Source organism: Trachinotus anak, unplaced genomic scaffold, assembly GCF_046630095.1.
Source record: "Trachinotus anak isolate AG129_WGS33_773 ecotype Australia unplaced genomic scaffold, CSIRO_AGI_Tana_v1 ptg000013l, whole genome shotgun sequence".
Lineage (NCBI taxonomy): Eukaryota > Metazoa > Chordata > Actinopteri > Carangiformes > Carangidae > Trachinotus > Trachinotus anak.
In genome coordinates, this window is record NW_027273864.1 from 4,716,568 (window position 1) to 4,723,408 (window position 6,841).

Here is a 6,841-nt window from a genome sequence, read left to right on the forward strand (position 1 = left end):
CCAGTTTGCTTCTAATGTGATGACTAATTCCACAGTGGATTGGCATTATTACTACTGTGAAATTTAAAAAAGAAATCTAATATTGCGAAAGCATTTGTCTATGGTGGCATATTGATAAAGAGAAGACTGGATAAGCAACAAAGTGAAGTGTTTCATGAATAAATAATGACACATTTCTTCTTCTGAAGGTCGTACTGTGGTTACAGACGCCCTCTGAGGCCTGAATTCTCAATGAGGAAGTAAGAGTAGATGAGCTTCCAGCCCTTGTTTTCCATTTTGTCACTTTTTTATGTTGTATGTTGTATTTTTATGTTTACATGTCTGGGAACTTTAAAATTATGTCTAAAGGTAAAAAGGCAAGACAAGGAGTCTTCCATCATTTCATCAGAGAGAGGTAAGAAGTTATGAATCATACAATTTTTTGATTTTGAAATGATTAAAAAAAACTTCTGGATGCTGCCTTCCGAATGCTAGTTTGGAGGAAAGGTGGTTTTAGTTGCTGTTCAATCAAAATCTCTCAAGCATACTGACCAATTTACTCTACTGTGCCTTTGCTCCGGAAACCAGTTTAGAAATGTATAATATGACGCACCTAATTAAATACTCGAGTTTAACCATAAGTTTGTGTCTGGTAATAAGCCTTATCCTCACCCTATTCTAATGAGCTGGGAAAGGCTCGGGGAACAATGAAAATGACAATATTTTGGGGACGTATTGAGCAGTAGGAGGAAGTAAACCTGACACTGAACCTTGCTGAATGCGGAGAAGTTGGAGTTTGGACAAAGTAATTTTGCCTATAATTTGGGAAACTTAAATGTCCAGATTAGAGCCTTTATTGAAATTTCTCACCTCATCATCAAGAGCAGAGTTGGTATGGCAGCTTGAACTGAAGTTTAAGCAAAAAAAAAAAAAGAAAAATCACCATAATTACTGTTTCTTTATAAGGACCGCTACAAAGTTCAATTAGTGTGTTCTGATGTCTTTCAACTGTGAGAAAATCAAAATCCTGTTAGCCATGGTTCCTATGTTAAATGCCCCTGTTAGCTATGAAAGATAATGGTACTGGTGCTGCACCAAGCTACAACCTCCAAGGTAATGAAGTTTGAATGAAAAATTAAAAATGAAGCCAACACAGAAGTTCCTCAAATGGCCATTTGAGGCTCCAAAAGTGAGTCAATCCCCAAAGACGCCCATGATAAAACAGCAGAAATAAACATGTTTACAGCCTGGTTCAAAGAACGATTTTGGTTTCTATAGCAAATTTCCACTTTCATGACATGATGGGGCTGAATTTTCATATAACTTTCCCGTTTAAATTTTTATTAAGGCTTAAAGTTATGCATAATTTGAGGGTGTGACACTTTGATTGATAGGTGGGTGAGTGTATGCTTGCAACAAACCAGCATGCACAAACATCTCACCTCCTCATACCTCTCACCTCTTTAGGTGGAGTCAGGCACTGCCAAGATGGCAACGGCAGAGCAGCCCACTCTGAGCTTCAAAAGCGCTCTTCAGAAACCATGTTCATATACAGTCCATGTGCTGTACCTGTTTTCCACCAGTGTTTGCTGTGAGTAGTGCAGCCTGTCAGCTAGTTCTTTGAGGACTAAGTCATAAAGCCAATATTCATTCTACCTTCAGTTTTCTTCTATTGAAGCCCATAAGTGATGAATTTCAAAACGTATAACAGATTTTTAACCAGAAAATTGATGACATGTTTGATTAAGGTGTGTCATGTACGACTTATCAAATGCTGTGGTGAAAATGCTCTAGCTTTGCTTCAGTAACACTCAAGGTGCATATGTATTTAACCTTAATAATTCAGGTTAAATTGCTATTCATTATCATTGTTATTCAAGTTGTTTTTCATTCATTCAGCTCATGCATCAAAATGATTAATGTCTGATGATTAATTACTAATCATTCCTAGTACTTTTACTTTTGCTTTAAGAGGATAAAGGACCCTGTGTGAAATGACTTAATACAATTCACTGCACATTTATTCTCAGAATCCCAGACAGCCACATGCTGTATTTATATTTACACTTTCTTTCATTGTGTTAGCCATTATTACATTATGGATGTATTGTGTTATGTTGGCTGCTCAGCACATTTCCTGTCCCTAACTCATAATGAATGGAAGGTCCCTTGCAAGTACAAATTGACAGTAGGGGTGATTTATTTATCTCATTTCAGGATTGCTATTGGCTGTGTGTGTGTTTGTGCGTGTGCGTGCATCCTGAACCTGGCTTTCTTATTTCCTGACTCACTGAGACAAACGACCTGACGTCAGCCCGGAGCTCTGAGGTATGTCTACTGCTCTGGTTCTCGCTCATCTTCCACAAGGTGAAAATGGAGGCTGGAGTTTATGAGAAAATGTTTCTCAAAAAATTGAAATGCTGTGGGATTCAGAGCCCTGTGTACTTTCTAAACTTTTACCCACATGCTATGCTCAGTGTGTCTCGCTCATCTCATATGCAATTGTAATGATTTTAAATATTTTTTTGTGGTATTTTGCCTTTATTTACAATTTACAGTCTAAGAAGGGCAGAGACAGAGGAGTATGACGGGCAGCAAAAGGTCTCCAACCAGTTATTGAACTGTGGACATTACAGTTATGTGGAGTGCATTAGGCCACTGGACACCTCCTGATAAGGAGATTAATGACTGACACCAATCAGAAGAGAGGCTCAGACCTGCTTTCATTATAAAGCAGGTCTAGATTCTATATTAATACTGTGAAAGTATCAAAGCCTCAGTCCACAGAGAAATGCACACATCCTGTATTCAGAAACTGAGCCTTAAAACGAGCCGTCAGGACTTCTGGAACTTTGTGATGTCACAACAAAGCAGTCACTGCTGTCAGCCATGCCCCAAGCCCAGCCCACCTGGACCCACCATCCGACCTTGCAGGATTTGGTTTCCCTGAGTGTTTAACTGACTCTATTTTTATTCATTCACACAGAAAGTCCAAAGTCAGACAGAAAACTCAGTCCTGTTGGCCTTTGGATATTACTCCTGATTCATTACTCCTGCCGACTTTAGAGAGACTCACTGCTGCAGTTTGGCTAAGGTAGACAACTTTTAGTGCCTGTTAATGTTATTAATTGCTTTGCACTACGATTTAAATACTTATATCGTTTCCAGATTATATTTTAAATTTTGCTGCTGTCATGATACCCTGTGTATATATATGAGTTTTTTTTTTACTGAAAAATCACAGAAGGTAAGTAAAAACACTTCTTTCTTTCATACTCATCTTTCTGTAACCTGCAGTGCAATATTTTGAGAGGATAATGAAGCATATCATTATTACAGCATATCATGTTAGTAATAATAATAATTATACATTTTATTTATAGAGTGCTTTTCATGGTTCCCAAAGACACTTTACATAAACCAAGAAAACCGTACAATAAAATAGTGTGTTGGTGTGTTAGTGTGTTGTATCTTAAAGGTGCACAACACCAAATACTTGAAATACTCAATACATTTAGAGGTCTGCATACCAAAGAAAGAAAACACTAACATCCTGGCACAAGGCTACAACTGTGCCCTGCTCTTTTAAATTCAAATGAAATATGCTGTAGAGACAAAATTGTCTTGCCATTAGATTTAAGCAGTTGACACGAGGGAAAAAGATAAATGTGACAAACAGGGAGCTGAAGGGACTCAGTCTGAAGGTCTCAAAGGAATGTGCTGCTGAACATGAGGCGGTGCAATGGAATCTCATTCCCACCGTTTAGCGTAAATACCTCAGCATACCACGGTTGACCAAGGTTGTTTGTTTGGCAGTGGAACGAGTGTTTGTATGTGCATGTGTGTATTTGGAAGACATACTGTACACTACAAGCAAAGAAACAGGAAGACTATTATGGTAATGTATCAATGTCTGACTTCATATCAAGGATGTCAAATTATACACAATAATACAACAAGTGTGAATCCTATATACCAACTATATGCAGCAACTTAACTTGTGTAATTCCCTCAAAACACCCACACCCACACACACCAAACCAGACTGAGGGGGAAGCTGAGTGGTTCATTCATGAGGAGGTCCTGGGGGAGCGAGGTTGTGCCCGGCTTATAAAGGAGGGTTTATAGAGTGACCTGCAGCCTGTCTCACTCTCCTCAGACAGCTCATGACCTGACTTATATGTTGTGTCTTTCTCTGGGCCTCTAACTCTAAATATCGCACTAGATAACCATTACTTGAAATTTTTTTTAGAGTATTGCCTAAAGAAAAGCCCAAGCGCCACATTTGCTTTTTCTAAGCTGACCTGATTGTGCAATTGTTTATACAACTGACAATTTTGATTTTAATTATCTCAGACTGCTGATAGTTAGTTTTATCGCAGAGTGTGCAAAAGTGTTGACACATTTTTCACCAGCATTAGTGATTTGTGACAGTCAGATGGAGATAATGGAGCTTGAGAAAAATATCAACACATTTTGCTTCCTTATCTGGAAAACTGATCAGTACTTTTTTTTTTTTTTGATGAAAGACAAAATGAGAGAGAGAAAAATAACATTACAAGCAATTCTGACAAATATCTGCAGCAGTTGAATAATAGGTGAAGTAGTTATTAAAGTAGCTCAACAATCTTAGGGAAGTGCATCTAGCTGAGTACATTGCACACAGGTACAATGAGGTCTTGTCTAGCCAGGGAGCAATGTTGATCATGACTGAAAGCTTTGCGGTGATGGGGCCAACTACTTGTTTGTGTCACCACTGCCAACGTCCTGACTGCCAAATGTTCTGCAATAACTTTTTATAAGTGTTTCTGACAGAACTGCAGGAATGTTAAAACTCTTTGGCCAACACTATACTATGACTGATAAGCCTTTTTACTGTAGCTGTCTGATACTGTGACTCATAAGCAAGTCAATTAGTCTACATAATGCATGCTCTAAACTGTCTGACTAATGCATGTATAAATATATATATATATATATATATATACATATATATATTATGCTGCTCATTTCCTTGCTTATAACCAAATATCAAGTTCATCATGTCACAGCAAAATGGTTTGAATCTGTTGATAAACCTTAATACGATAAAATGCTTTATTTTGCTTATGGAAAACAATGGATCAACTTGAACCGTTGAACTTCAGGAAAACAAGGCCGAGAGTCTACAGCCATGATAGCAGATCTTTCAGGCTGTACTTGAACAGTCAACACAAAATACAGCCGGGGTTGATGGGATTGTTATCAGCTCTGCAGGTGTTTGTTATACCATAACATTTACCAAGCATTGGCCAACAATGACCTGATGATAAAGTGAAGTGATGATCAAACGTATTACAATTCACTCTGAGGAGAAGATGAGTCAGTGCGTCAGTGCTGCATTTCATGACAATCCATCCAGTAGCTGTCAAGAAATTTAACTCAAAAACCACAAATGTCCGTCAGGCGCCCCAGTCTGCCGTGCCTTGGGCGGGGGTTGGCCTGCACTGTAGCGAGGAAGGGATCTGAAGCAGTCCGAGGTCTGAGTTAAATATTCATTAATAAATAATTCACGCATTCATTCATTTTTGTTTTTTTCAGGTCATTCTTGACAGCAGTTTACAACCTGCTTGCTTGTTCTGGACATTTTGACCCTTCTTTATCAGCAGATGATGTTTGATTAGTTGTCATGTTAAGACTTTTTGTCCAGTGGGGTTTATTGCTGGGTATCTAACCTTAAAATGGTTTGGTGTCAACTAAAAGTAAAATTACCATTACAAGGGGAGCTAGGCTGTGCTCCCCCAGTAATGGTAATGATTAGACTGTTTTTGATTTAAACAATTATTTGGCCGGTTTCAGGGTATGTTTTATTTTGAAGTTCTTCTGTGGCTGTTTTTTGAATTTGACAATTTTTGCCTCTTTTGTTAAGTATTGAATTGATAAAAGTTGTCACGGTTCCTTCAGTGTCCTCCTGGTTTTCCCCCCTGTGTTTTCCTGTAATTGTGTTTAGGTGCTGTGGACGTGGCTTCCACAGGACAAACACTCCTTCTTCCTCCACTCATTGCCAGATTGTGCCACAACCTCAGTCGTGGGAAGCTCTTGGCCAAGTTCTTGTGTCTAGAATTATTTTTCCTTCGTAAACTTTCCTCATTCCTGATTTTCCTGTGTGTCTCAGGTCTCCAGAGCCAGACCAAATACCTCAATCACCAAAACCGCTGTCCAGGTGCCTTATCCATCACTCCTCATCATCTTCGTTTGGATCCCAGTTCCCCTCACCATCCCAATCCCTTCTCCGACCTCAAGATCCTTGATCAGCTCCTCCATCCTCCATTCCTTACTCATTTAATTGTCAGCAGACCTCCCTCATTATTCAACCCTCCAGCGGCCCCCTGTGCACCAGCTCCAGCCCCCCTTTCTCTTTAAGTCAATTTTCTCATTAAATCTACTTACAAACCTGCTTTTGCTTTTGGGTCCAGAACTAAAACATCACAATCAAGCCTTAATGATGGCGCAATAGGGCACAAAAACCACATCTACACTTCTTGGACTGATCTCCATCAGTGTGTCAAAAGTTACCATTTGGTTCGATGCCCAAAAAACAAACACAAAAACAAAAAGAGCTCATTACTGGGATGGTGCTTGGTGCTATAATGAGAATGAGTGACTTTTTGAGCACTGGGCCAAACACTAGTCCACTGCAGGCTGCAGTCATTACAGCTTACTTATCAAAGTCATTCAGACTCATTTCAGGGAGCAGAGACATGATGACTGATCAGCAAGTGTTTGCGTCTACATCAGTGTGTGAGTAATCAGGTGAAAGGGGTTGCTGTGACCGGGACACACTCATTATGGATTATGGAACGACCTGACTCTGTGTGTGTGT

At 39.2% G+C, this 6,841-nt stretch overlaps 1 long non-coding RNA gene across 1 annotated transcript; it reads left to right on the forward strand.

Moving 5' to 3' along the window:
• The first annotated feature begins 858 nt into the window (after nucleotides 1-858).
• Nucleotides 859-6,363, forward strand: LOC139630043 (uncharacterized). The gene is made up of 4 exons (XR_011693093.1): nucleotides 859-1,570; nucleotides 2,197-2,307; nucleotides 2,966-3,073; nucleotides 6,134-6,363. It is a non-coding gene; the product is annotated as an uncharacterized lncRNA (long non-coding RNA).
• The last annotated feature ends 478 nt before the right edge of the window (nucleotides 6,364-6,841 follow it).